Here is a 14604-nt window from a genome sequence, read left to right on the forward strand (position 1 = left end):
AAACAACAACAAGTGCTGGCGAGGATGTGGGGAAAAGGGTACTCTTGTACATTGCTGGTGGGACTGCAAATTGGTGCAGCCAATTTGGAAAGCAGTATGGAGATTTCTTGGAAAGCTGGGAATGGAGCCACCATTTGACCCAGCTATTCCCCTTCTCGGTCTATTCCCTAAAGACCTAAAAAGAGCATGCTACAGGGACACTGCTACATCGATGTTCATAGCAGCACAATTCACAATAGCTAGACTGTGGAACCAACCTAGATGCCCTTCAATGGATGAATGGATAAAAAAAATGTGGCATTTATACACAATGGAGTATTACTCTGCATTAAAAAATGACAAAATCATAGAATTTACAGGGAAATGGATGGCATTAGAGCAGATTATGCTAAGTGAAGCTAGCCAATCCCTAAAAAACAAATGCCAAATGTCTTCTTTGATATAAGGAGAGTAACTAAGAACAGAGTAGGGTCGAAGAACATGAGAAGAAGATTAACATTAAACAGGGATGAGAGGTGGGAGGGAAAGGGAGAGAGAAGGGAAAATGCATGGAAATGGAAGGAGACCCTCAGAGTTATACAAAAGTACATACAAGAGGAAGTGAGGGGAAGGGGAAAAATAATATAAGGGGGACAAACGAATGTCAGTAGAGGGGGTAGAGAGAGAAGAGGGGAGGGGAGGGGAGGGGAGGGGGGATAGTAGAGGATAGGAAAGGCAGCAGAATACAACAGACACTAGTATGGCAATATGTAAATCAATGGATGTGCAACTGATGTGATTCTGCAATCTGTATATGGGGTAAAAATGGGAGCTCATAACCCACTTGAATCAAATTGTGAAATATGATATATCAAGAACTATGTAATGTTTTGAACAGCCAACAATAAAAAATTAAAAAAAAAAAAATTAAATGTTAAAAAAAAAATGTCCAGCAAGGACATTTATATGTATATGTTAGAGGGAAAGGGAATTCTATTCATAGAGAGCTGAAGCCCTCTCCTCCCCCCAAAAAAGAATCCCTATTGTAGGGTAGTCAGTGGTTTATGAAATCCCCAGTTGCTATAGTACATGGATATGATTATTTACAATATGCCAAAGCATGTAAAACTCTGTCTTGAAAAAAAAATTAAATTAAAATAAAGAAAATAAAATTAATTATCTGAAATAATTTGGAACTGCCAATCTGGTACTGTGCTCATGAAAAGTTACATTCACAAGATGGAAATGATAGATTCTAAGGTTGAGATGAGGGGCTTTCTGGGGATGATTTAGGCAGGAATGGAGCAGGGAACTGAGGGAAGAACACAACAGGAGATGGCTGATACTGACTTACCTGCTCTTCTCCAACCAAATGGTTAGAGAGTTCAAAATATGGCAATGATGAGAATCAACAGAATGAACTAAAGTCCTCAGTTAACAGAGTGTCAGATCAGACTCTGGATGTTTAAAAGAAATGCCAAAAACCTACAGAGACACAACAATTGAATAAAAGGATTGAAAAAGTCAAATACCAACCAAAAGACCATTTTTATAGCAATATTAATACCAAATCCAATAAATTTTGAGGTATAAACATTAGGTGTAAAGAGAGACACTATATAATTAAAGTTTCCCTTCACCAGAAAGATACCAAGTGCCCATGTAGGCTGGAGGAAGTAGGTAACTGGGCTTGTGCTCTTGGAGATTAGATTTTGCCCCTGGCTCCTCTTTTTTCTGCTCCCTGGCTGACATGAGCTGAGCAGCATTCCTATACCAAGCCCTTCCACCATGTTGTTCTGCCTCACTTCAGGGTCCAGAGCAAAGGAGTCGGCCAACCATGGACTGAAACCATGAGCTGAAATAAACTTTTCTTTCTCTAAATCGTTCTTGTTGGGTATCTTGGTCACTAGGACAAAAAGTGGACCAATAGTCTCTTTCTGACCCAAGTTTCACCATGTGAAATCATGAGTCCAATTTAAATTCTTGAGAATCTTAGGTTCATCACTCATGGATTTATTCAGTCAATAACTGCACATTTACTAGGTGCTAGGTACCATTCTAGGTACACAGGAAAAATTCCTTGTGAGTACCCAGTTGGATTCTCAGGAGCCAGCCCAGAAGATTGTTCTTTTTATTACATCTTAGGGAGTGAGGTGTGAGATTCCAAATTGCCAAACTGCTAAGCAATCCTGGACCCTTAGAAGCTTACCCTTTTCTGGGCTTCAAGCACAAAGATATTGTTTCCCAAAGTGTTCGGGTGGGGTAATTACAAATATGTCAATCATTAATTAATGTATCCTTTTTTTATACCTTTATTTTATTTGTTGATTTTTATGTGGTACCGGGGATCGAACCCAGTGCCTCACACATGCTAGGCAAGCGCTCTACCACTGAGCCACAACCCTGGCCCTTTATCATAAAAATAACTTATGATTATTATTAAAAACTAGGAAAGACGATTCATAATTAAAAACAAATTCTACCACTTACAAGGATTACTGGGAACACTTTGGTGCACTCTTTGTTCATTTCTATACAGATATATGACCGATTTTGCCTGATCCTTTCAGCTATGAAAGAGGACATTACATCTGGGTGCAAAAAGAGAATGAGGACCCTTGCAGTCCATCAAGTTAGATGGTTGAAGCAGCCTTTAAAGGTCACATGTTCACAGGATTAACTGTGTTTTATTAAAATGTTGCAAAACCAACAGCACACCCAACAGTAAGAGAGATGCTTTCACACGATTCCCCCGAAAAGGAAGCAAACTCTAGCTATCAATTGTGTACTCTATGTAACGAATTTCTTCACTGCTCCCCTAGAGGTCACAATATAAATGCAATGAAAATGGCATTACCCCCAAAGGAAATGTGTTCGCATGTCTGAACACTTCATTAAAATTCAATCTCTTTACTCTTCCCCTGCCCCTCCTCTCAGAACACAACATGAGATCTACCTTATTACACTTTTAAGAGCACAATACAGCACTGTTAACTATAGGCCCAATATGGTCCAGCTGTTCTCTGGACCTTGGGGCGTTTCACAAGACTCTAACCGTATACCTGCATACTCCTGGCCCCCTGGGAACCACCTTCCTACTGTTTCTATGAGTCTGTTTTAGATACCTTATTGTTTTAGTCAGCCTTTGTACTGCTGTGACTGACTAAAGGACCCAACCAGCACAATTCTGGAGGAGGAAAAGTTTATTTGAGGGCTTACATGGTCTTAATCCATAGAAGGCCGGCTCTGTTCCTCCGGGGACTCCAGGTGAGGAGCATCATGACAGAAGAGTGTGGCAGAGGGAAGCAGCTCATGTGGTGATCAGAAAGGAGAGGGAGAGAGAGGGAGAGAGAGAGGAAGGGAGGGGGAAGAGGGGGAGAGAGGGAGAGAGAGAGAGAGAGAGAGAGAGAGAGAAACCAAGAGGGGAGGGGGGAGGAAAAGAAAGACGGAGAGGGAGAGAGAGGGAGAAAGGGAGAGAGGCACAGAGAGAGAGAGAGATCTCCACTTGCCAGATACGAATATATTCCCCAAAGCCACACCCCCAATGGCCACCACCTCCAGCCACACCTCACCTGTCTCCAGTTACCACTCAGTTAATCCCATCAGGTGTTGAATTCACTCATTGGGTTAAGGCTCCCTTAACCCACTCATTTCCCCATCTGAACCCTCTCACATTGTCTCACACAGGTGCTTTTTGGGGGATACCTCACATCCAAACCATAACACTGATATAAGTGGGATCCAGCAGTATTTTCCTGTGCGTGGCTTACTTCACTTAGCATGACCTCCTCCAAGACCATCCATTTTGTCTCATATGGCAGCATTTCCTTCTTTTATAAGACTGAATAATATTCCATTGTATGTGCAACCCACTTTCTTATATTATCTGCTTGTCCATTGGACACTTAGGTGGCTGTCACTAACCTGAGAGTGTAGCTACCTCTTCATGATGTCCTGCTTTTAATTCTTTGGAGAATATGCCCAGTGGAGGGATTGCTGGATCATAGGGTACTTTCTAGGAGCTCAGCAACCAGCAATCTGACTTCAGCAGGGGAGCTCCCTGCCTCTCCAAGCCAAACTGTGCTGACTAGACAACAGACAGACAACTGGACCACTCAGATCCTCGTGCTGGGAAGGCCAGTTCCATCTGAGAGCCAATGAGCAGGTTGACCGGGAGCACTGGCAGGAGCCCAGAGCTCCAAGTGGCTGCTTCAGGCCTACCTGGGGAACCCGGGAAAAAGACTCCCAGGACTTACTCCAAGCATAATGCATCGGCACATCCAACCGGAGGCCCTAGAATTGATATTCCACGAGTATCTTAGTCAATTCTGAAGAGTTGTCAAATTTGGAAACCACAGCCAAAGCGAATTCATGAATTCTCGCCCCAAAACCCCCAGAGTCACCTTGATTCCTTTTTGGATTTCAAAAGACCTTGAAAGGTTCTTTCAACAACTTTGTTTCTGTCATGTCCTTCACTCTTGCCTCCTGGGCCTCTGGCTCTCCGCATACCTGTGGCATTCGGCCGCTGTTTGCACTCTGTGCTGTTCTTGCAGTTCCTCTATCTGGGAAGAGTTCTCTAGGGTGTGGACAAGAGAGTTTAGTTACATACAAGATGGGGAGGGGGGTCCCCAAGAATAAGACAGCTCTGCTGGCTCATCTGAGAATTCCAAATTTGAAATTCTAAGAGAATGTCCCTCGGTGATGTCTATTTCTGACAATTTGTACACTAGTGAACGATAGTGAAGGCGACACTTTCTTTGGGGGGTGTTTATTGAGTACATAGTGGGTTCTGATGTGGTTCCATGGCAGTGCTGTCCAGAACCTTCCAATGATGGGGGGGAATCCTATAGCTACACTGTTCTTTTCATGATTATAAAATGTGGGTAGCTCAATTGAGGAATAGAATCTTTTTATTAATTTAAATTGAAATCGCTCTAGGGGGTTCACGGTTCCATTATTGGACAGTGCCGTTTCCGAGGCTTTACCTAATTAATTCTGCAAGGCAGGAAGCACCCGCTTAGTTTTATAGATGAGGAAATCGATACTTAGAGAGGAAAAGTGACAGGCCTGTGAGGACTCAAACAAACGCCAATTCAATCCAAGTTACAATAACTGCTACACACACACACACTGAGTAAAACTTTGATAGGGGATCAAATAAAAGGGAATGTCCCATCTCTTAGGCATCAGTTCTGTTTTAGTTACTAAGCCAAAACAAAAAGGCAAGCCACGAAGCCGGACACACACTATCAATTCCGCCTAACCATGCAGACGATCCGGCCAACCGGCTTGGCGTTCAACTCTAGCTGTGCTGGCTCAACATAGGCCTTGTGGTCGAGGATGTTTTATTGCATGCCGAAAACTCCAAGATAGCTCAGCCTCCAGGAACAAAAGTGATTGCAGGGTGAAGAGGGAAGGAGGCCAAGAGGCCAGTCTCTCCCATTTCCCAGGGTGGACACCCCGTCCATCAAGCTGTCTTTAAAATACAGCACCCCTGTTGTGGGGAGGGCCTACTGCCTGAGAAGCATCTCCTGTTGCCTCCCTATTCACCACGCCCAGGGGACCCTTCTTTTCTAACAGTTACTGTCAGCCATTCAAATCACATTACATCGTAAGTGGATATACAAATTGTCAGCCCTAATGAAATTTAAGGGAGGTGAAAGCACTTAGAACTGGTTTCTTGGTTCTCAAGCCCCCTATCCAAGTGGTTTAAACTACTCATTGAAAATGTACATGGAGGATGGGTTTTCTGCCAGCCTAGAGAGGCCAGTTCAGCATAAGGATTCTTTTCTGGTTCCCCCTGGAATTGCACTTATTAGTAGATCAGCTCCTCCAAGAAGTGGCAGGTCATTCTAATTTCTGCACCCAGCAAAAGACCTGGTATACAGAGGCACTGGGGACATGTGAATGGAAGAATAAACCCAGAGACCCATGCATAGGAAGAGGCCATAGCAAAGGAAATCCAGCTCCATGCCAGAAATTCCTCCATCAAAGACTTCCGTGGCTGGGACCAAGGGGTGAGAAATGCCCTCTTCACATCTATTCTCTAAACGAACACAGGCTCATGGAGACAATGAGCCAAGCAGCATATTAGTCTAGCCACTGAGTTATCTGCCTCTAAGTAATGTATCAGGTGGCTTTCTCCAGGGCAGAAAGGGGTCCCAGCTGAAGAAAGGGCTAGCAGATTAAGATGATAATACAATACTATTGTCAAATGATGACAGGGGCTGCTCTCTGCAGAAATCACTTCCTGTGTAATTCTCCCCAAGCCCCTGCATGGTAAATAGGTTTGCTCCTTTTACAAATGAGAAAATGAAAGTTCAGAAAGGGCTGGGCATGGTAGCGCATGCCTATAATCCCAGCAGCTCAGGAGGCTGAGGCAGGAGGATCACAAGTTCAAAGCCATTCTCAGCAATTTAGCGAGGCCCTAAGCAAATCAGCAAGATCCTGTCTCTAAATAAAATATGAAAAAGGGCTGGGGATGTGGTTCCATGTTTAAGTACCCCAGGATTCCTTCCATAGTTTAAAAAAAAAGTTTCAGAGAGGTCAAGAAACTTGGAAGGTGTTTCTGATTCCACAGCTCCTTGTTTTCTGGTGCCCCACCCCATGCTGGAAAGGACAACTGGGAGGGATAGTGCACACACATGGGTCTGGGAAGGAAGAGGACCTGCCAAAGAAGTGCCTTCTCAACATCCCGCCAGAGCCAGGCTGAAGCAATGTAGGCCAGGTTACATTTACTCTCGTTTTATTCACAAAGACAAGAGTTTTAAGGTCCTACTTTTCATCTCAACCTACGATCCGCTTCCTGAGGTTTGATTTCACTGATGTGACCCTTTCCAAACCATTGTGCACATGTCCAGGAATGGCCCAGAAAGGACAAAGGATTCCCCCAAAGCTACGCAGCAAAATGGTAGACAGAACCCAGACAGTGAAATTGTTTGGGGGCCAGACTCCAAATCTGGGTCTAGGATTCTCTCCACCTTGGCTCAAATACAGAGATAGACTCTCTTGCCTGATAGCCATTACAGCCCTCCAGTGACTTAAGAGTGAGAAACTCTGATATGACCTCAAATGGAAAAAAGAGGCCAGGTAACTTTGGGTTAGGAGTAGAACCTTAGGTTGTCAGCATGTCTGGGCCTCCGTTTTTCTCTCCCCTGCAAATCACTAGATCCTAGTGAGCAAACACAGGCTATATAATCAGACAGACCTGGCTTTGCTTCCTGCTAGCTCTACAGTTTGAGGAAAGAATCTTCTGGAGCTTCTCTTTCTTCATCGGCAACAAAGGAAGAGTTACATATCCTTTTTCAGGTGCCACAGGTTCAAACAAAGCAATGTGACACCTATACCTAACACGGAGCTCCGTAGGTGGATGGGTTTAGTACGTGGGACCCAATAAGCCTGCATTATGGTTGACAGGTGTTATTTTCCTTTTATGGAGGAAACTGAGGCCCAGAGGAAGCTTGGTGGCTTGCTCAAGGCACAGATTTCTACTCCAGGAAACACTCTGGGGTCTAGGGCTGTGCTGAGGCCGCTGGTGCAGGACCACGGAGCTGGTCTCACCTCCTGAGCTTCATCCTTTCTCTCTGCCCAGCCTCACAGGCTTGCTCTGTAGACAGGAGGGAAGTCCCCACGCTGCCAGTGTTCTAGATCTCTCCTGAGACATAGAAAAACATTCTGCAGCCTTTCCCATGGATGGGGAGGAATTGGCAAGTCAGAGCTGGGGCCAAATCCCTCCTTAGCTTCCCTACCTTGTGCTTCTCAGCCTGAGCCTCATCAAGACCCCTCCCCATGCCTTGAAGGGAGTACCCTGCAATTTACTCAGTCAGAGAACTTCATGAGGCATTGGAAGCCTGTGATGAGAAGGTGGCTTGTTCCTCCCTGGATACCAATGATGGCCACCTCCATCCTTCTCCCTATTCCACGCCAGGCCCTTTATTTATGGGATTAGCAACCTCACCATCACCCTGTCACATTGTTACGGCTTCATATTATAGATGAGAACACTAAAGTACAGAGAGGTGAAGGAACTGGCCAAAAGACACACAGCTAAGTAGAGCCAAGCATAGAGACAGATTGTTTTTGACTGCAAATCTTCATCATGCTTTTGGAGATTTTGGGGGGGGGAGGGGTGAAGAAGAGTATCCTGTGGGTGCTATCCAAGGTAGGTAGAGCACCACTTGTAAACTGTAGAATCTTTTAGCCCAGAGGTAGATTACACAAGGATGGTTGGGTATCCCATCCTGTCCTCCTGCAGGGTGACTTTATCATTCCTCCCACTGAAAGGTGGCATTATTTTTCGACCTCTTTGAATCAGAGCTGTCCTTAGACTTGCTTTGGACAACAGAATGCAGTGGAGGTGACATAGTGTAACTTGCAAGTCTCAGCCTCAAGTGGCCTTGAAACTTAGTCTCACCTTCCTGGAATCTGTTACCACAGTGTGAAAGGATCCAAGCTAGGCTCCCTGGCAATCACAGTCCACATTGCAAGAAAGGCCCAGTCAATAGCCAGAACTAACCATTGACCTGTGAGTGAGGCCTCCTGGGTTGAGAGCCCCCAACCCATGTGGGGCCCCAAATTGAGAGCAGCAGACTTTTCCCACTATAGCATCCCAAATCATTGACTCACAGAATTGTAAGCAAATACAATGGTAATAGTTTCCAGCCACTAAAGTTAGACATGGGTCCGATGGTGTGGTTTTGTCCATAGGTACCTGATAAAGTGATTGACATTATTTCCCCCAGCCTCCGTTTTCTCATCTGCAAACTGGGGACAATGTTGGATCCATACTGACAAACTTGTTATGCTGAGTATATAAGATGAAGCATGCAGCATCTGGCATAGTGTTGGTGCCAGAAGCTCCAAGTAGGTCCTGTAAGGCAGTTATAGCAGTTGACACTGGTATAGAAGTGGAAGCAAGCATCTGGCTAGGATCGTCTAGGTCACAGGAACATGAGGACCCCAAGTTTGGCTGGAAGCCTTGAACTTGGGGTGGGGTTAAGTCAATGCAAAAAACAAAATGTCCCCAAGATCATAGAGGGTTTGAAGTTATATGGCCAAACTGAGGGTGCAGGAAGGAAGGCACTGAGGAGGCAAGCCCTTCACTGGGTTTTTAAAGATTATCCTGGACATGCCCAGCCCTGCTGAGAACCATTGTCAGCGTCTGATCTCCAGTAGGAAGGCCAGCCTCCTCATCTCAGGTGAGGCCTGCCTGCCTCAGAGCTACCATGTGCTTGGCCTCGTCTCTACCCACCCCCTGCACCTGTACTCCCCAGCTACCCTCAGATTCACCTCCTGGGATGACCATGTCCTCTCCCACCCTCCTATGCTCAAATGTTCTGGCCCAACTTTTCCCTGATAACCTATGTGTGTCTTTCAAAGCTCAGCCAAACACCTCTTTCTCTGTGGAGCATCCTTGATTCCCCAGGTCTGGGCTGGTCTTTCCTCCTTGGGCCCTCCATGCTACCCGGTCCTTCTCTGAGCCCTTGAAGTCATGGCAACTGCTGTTTATTGAAATGTGTGCTCTGGGAGGGCAGGTGTGGGGTTTTTTTTGCTCACCTCTGTAACTCCATCCCCTAAATCAGTGCGCAGCACACAGTAGGTATTAATTAAATATGCCCTCCTACTATGTAAAGGATGAATTGAGAATAATTGGAGAAGTCTTTAGAAGGAAAAAAAATGACAACCAAAAGGAAATCAGAAGCTCAAAGAGGGGAAGAGATGTGCCCAAATCACACGTGAATTGTGTCATAGTCTAGGCGAAGAAGGATCCATCCACCTTGACAGAATGAGCCCCATTTTCCCAGGTTGATGGAGGAGGAGAATTCTGGCTGATTATTTTGCACCAGTTGGAACATGTCCAGCTTCCCCAGGGGATGAGATTGAATGCAATGGCATGCTTCTCAGGGGCTGGCATCCCACAGGAGTGAATACATGGGTAGGAGACCCCCATGGAGTTTGGGGACTCCTTGACAGCCTCAGGAAGTACCAGGAGAAGCAATGTGTTGGAATTACTAATGATTATCTCAGATTCCAAAATCTTACTGACTCACAGTAGAAGTTATAATACAGCCACACCCTGGGATAAGGAGAGAGTTCCTGGTGGGTCCTTGGCTCTTCTCCCTGTAGTGAGTTAAGAATTCGGGTCTCTCCAGGATTGTGGCTCCATCAACCCCTAGAACTTCAAACTGGTGGAAGCAAAAGACATAGTAGAGAATTTATAGTGGCTTCTCAAAAACCTGGGCTCCAAAGCTGACATGCATCTTCCACTGGTGACCCATGTCCAGCCACATTGGATTGCCAGGAGCCAGGAAATGCAGTCTCTGGTCAGGCTACCATTTTCCTGTGACAAACCCACATCTATAGAGGGAGAACATGAATATATGGTGGACAAGGGTCAGACCAAAGCTCTCCAAACTCCCATTCCTTCAGCTATCAATTAAGGGTCAGAGATTCTTGGGAATTTAACTTCAGGGAGATGAAAGATAAAACCCTTAACACTTGCCAGACAGGAGGAAATGCTTGTCAGATATGACGTTCTTCCAGTGCTTTTATTTTTTAAGTTATTAGAAATGAGATTTGTTTGAAGACAATGGTCAAGGACAGCTGGATCGCTCTTCCCTTCATCTGCCTCCTCCATATTTGACATCTTTCCCCTTTCCCCTCTTTCTATCCTCATTCTGTTTTTGTGGTCTGTCTTTCCCTCCCCAACCTCTTGGTGCAAGTTTTAGGACTCTCCTTTCTGCCTCCCAGAGAACTAGCTTCTCCATCTCTTTATGGTTTGGATATGAGGCATCCCCCCAAAACTCATATGTGATACAATGAAAGAAATTTTAGGGGTGAAATGATTGGGTTATGAGAGCCTTAATCTAATCAGTGCATTAATCCACCTGAATGGATGAACTGGGCAGTACCCAGACAGGTAGGGTGTGGCTGGAGGAGGCAGGTCACTGGGGGGTGTGACTTTGGGGTTTATATTTTGTCCCTGGTGAGCAGAGCTCTCTCTGCTTCCTGGTGCCATGTCCTGAGCTGCTTTCCTCCACCACACCCTTCCACCACGATGTCCTGCCTCACCTCAGGCTCTGAGCAATAGAGCCAGCTGTCTATGGACTGAGACCTCTAAAATCGAAAGTCCCCAGTAAGATTTTTCCTCCTCTAAAATGGTTCTCGTCGAATCTTTTGCTCACCATCGTGAAAAAGCTGACTAAAACACTATCTCCTCACCCAGGCTGTGAAGTGGATTAGCCACCCCCAAGGTAGCCATGTGTCCATAAGGAGGACAGACAGATCCCAGCTCTCCAGACAGCGTTCCCAGGTAGCACCCCCCTCCCTCTGTGGTCACAAGCATCAAGCAAGTCAGACAGCTCTTGACATCAAGGAAACACATGCCCACAGAACCTGCCAAGGAAAGGGGTGCTCTGCACCAGCACCTCCCAGCCGCCAGCCTGGGGGACGGTAGCAAGTGCTCAGAGAGGGGAAGTGAGGAGCGTCCTACCAAGTGGGAGTTCAATGGCACATTTCCTTCCTGCCGTTCTTTGATTATAGTGCTGCCAATATGCTAATGAACATCATACATCTCTCAGCAGGGCAATGATCCATCATTCACCATTTCCCCAACTTGTCTGGCCATGAAACACTTCCTGCTGAGCATCTCCCAGGGTCTGAGAGCAATGGAATGCTTTCTAGAAACTGCAGCTCGGTGTCAAGTACTGGAGAACAGAGCTCATGTTCAGCTGCGCAGGGGCAGGCCGGCTAGGAAATTTAGCTGATGATGGATCGTTTTAAAAAACTAATTCCACCTTTTATGAAGTCGATACTACTGTGAGCCTTCTGTAGATTATGTCATGTTATTTAAATGTCAACCCAGGTGGGGTGGTTGCTTTGGTCCCCATGCTTCAGTGGAGGATGCTCAGATCAGAAAGATTCAAGAACCTGGTGGAGGGGACACTGCAGGTGAGGGGTGGAGGGAAACCAGGGGAGGGACGTGGCTTTCATACACTTGTTGAGTACTCACTGAGCCGTGATGGGTATTTCTCTGCACTGAAAGATGAATTTGTTTTTGTTCATTTCTGTTTTAAACTCCTTGGCTAGCATATAAATGCACACCTTTTTGGTTGAGACCAGTGGTCTTCACCCCCAGGGTGATTTTGCGCTCCAGAGGACATTCAGCCATGGCTGGAGACATTCTAGGTTGTCGCAAATAAGAGGATGCTATTGTCATCTAGTGTGTAGAGGCCAGGGATGTAGCAAAACAGCTTACAATGCACAAGAAAGCCCCCTGTCCAGAGACTTGTCCAGCCCCGAATGTCAACAGTACTGTGGTTAAGAAACCCCGACTGAAAGGAAAGACACTGTCAGAGACCATCACAACCACAAAAGCCTGCCGAGGCCAGTTAGTGACATGATGACTGGCTAGTTGGGCCTGCCTGGCCCTGTCTAAAAAGGACCAGTTGCTGTTTGGATGCAGCTGGCTGTCGCTCCTTGGGACCCACAACAGATGTATCCAGGTAGCCAGCTCTTTTCATTTTCCAAGCCCGAAACCCACATTTGAATGTGGAAATACCCATTGTGGAAATGTTGGCAAGTAATTTAAGTCTTTTTTTTTTTTTAATACTATGCCTGTCAAACAAAACCCTTCTGGAAGCATTGGACATGTGATGTAGACAGCAGGACACAAGTTTGCAGCCTCCCCAAACATGAAGGGTGCCTCCCCAGCACGGAGCCTGGGTTAGGGGGTGTTAAAACCAGCAGCCCCAGGAACCACAGGGTTTTTCTTGTGTCTTTCCTTCCTTCTCCTCTTCACTAAAATTTTATTGAGCTCTTACTTCATAGTAGAACCTACTGGAAACACCCATTTTATCTTCAAGACAATCTGAACAGGTAAATAGTCATACCCTCTCCCATTTTAAAGACAAAGGATTCAGAGGCATAGAGAGATTGTGCAACTTTCCAAGCAAGTAGCAGCACTAGAATCTGAGCCTAAGCTATCTAGCTCCAAAACCTGTGTCCCTAACTACTAAACCAGTCCTGGACACCATGCTGGATCTGCAAACTCTTTACAGTGAAATTCAAAAGGGCCTTCCCCCACTCGTAAGTCAACCTAGACAAGCATAAGTCACCACTGTAGTCAGCCTGGATACCTCAAGTGGTCTGAACCTCAGTTTCTCCATCTAAAACTGTGTTGTTGTTGTTGTTGTTTTCAAGTGGGGTGATTTTGCTACCCAGGGCACATTTGGCAATGTCTGGAGACATTTTTGGTTGTCTCAGATGGAACGTTGTCATTAGCATCTAGTGGGTAGAGGTCAAGCACACTGCTAAACACTGCATGGGACAAGTGCCCGCAACAAAGAATGATCTGGCCTAATATGTTAATAGTGCCAAGCCTAAGGAACTCTGCTCTAAGACCCTCACTGGCAACCATTGCAACATGAAAGAGACAACAAGCAAAATATCTCACACAGTTTTCTTTCTTTCCTCAAATCCTTCTGTCTTTCTTTTCTTGCCTTAGCATTGCATGGCAAAACCCATCTCTCTGTGCTAAAAGACTACATTGAAGAATAACCTCCCACTACAACGTGTACATATTAGCAGCAGCCACAGAGCAAACAAGAAATAGAAAAATTAGCAACAGGAAAAGAAAATAAGAGTATTAAAGTACAAAATGAAACCTTGAGATTCAAACATAATATTGTGTACATGCCTGAAATGGTAGTGTTTTGTTCTAGACGCCCTAAGCCATAACCCGGGGCCCCCATCAAACTTCAATGGGCACCTCTGTCAGCTAAACACACACACGTGACTACGCTGGATTTCATAAAATGATTTTAATAGAAAAGTACAAGATATGAACAAAAATAAATAATCTTTATCTCATTTCTAACCCAGCAAATGGTACACTGTATATAAAAATGGTCTCAGATGCAATTTTTCTTCATTCCTTTTGCTTTGGAAATCCTAAGACAGCATTTTAATTCAATCTTCTAGATTCAAATTGATACATTAAAAAAAAAAACTCAACCCAACCTTTAATTTCTCAACATCCATTTTTTGCTGATGTTTTTCTAAAATAAAACATTATCCAGTCATCTGATTGAAGTGTAAAAATTTGTGTCAACAGGTAAGTTTGAAGACGTCTAAGTTTTCATTCCTATGTCTCTGTTTCCTAAATAAACAATTTATTTCATTATCGTTCAAAACACAGCATCTTGTGTTTACCATTCCATAGAGAGGAGACTAGAAAACACTTATTTTAAAAAAATAAATATTTTAAAGTATACTTTTTACAGCAATAATGCACTATTTAGTTCTGTGCCTTGGTGCTTATTTCTATTAAATATATGTTTCAAGTTATAAGCAACTTTTCTATCTATCTCTCTATATATTTATATTATGGGCCACTCCATCTTTGGGGACTGGTTTTGCTAATGATCTACAGGAGTCAGCTACTACCAGTCTTTTCTGGAGAACTCAGTGTCCTTCTATCACGTCATATCTGGGGACACCAGTGGTTTGAATAATGTTTTGTAAACACAAATTGAAAACTGGTATTGGCAAAATCATCTGAGAAAGATTTTGGAGAGGCTACTGACCTCAGGAGGCCAGCACCTCAAAAAAACTGAACAGAGACGC

Source organism: Marmota monax, unplaced genomic scaffold (genome assembly GCF_021218885.2).
Source record: "Marmota monax isolate L192 unplaced genomic scaffold, Marmota_monax_Labrador192_F-V1.1 WCK01_AAM20220418_F8-fsc00042, whole genome shotgun sequence".
Lineage (NCBI taxonomy): Eukaryota > Metazoa > Chordata > Mammalia > Rodentia > Sciuridae > Marmota > Marmota monax.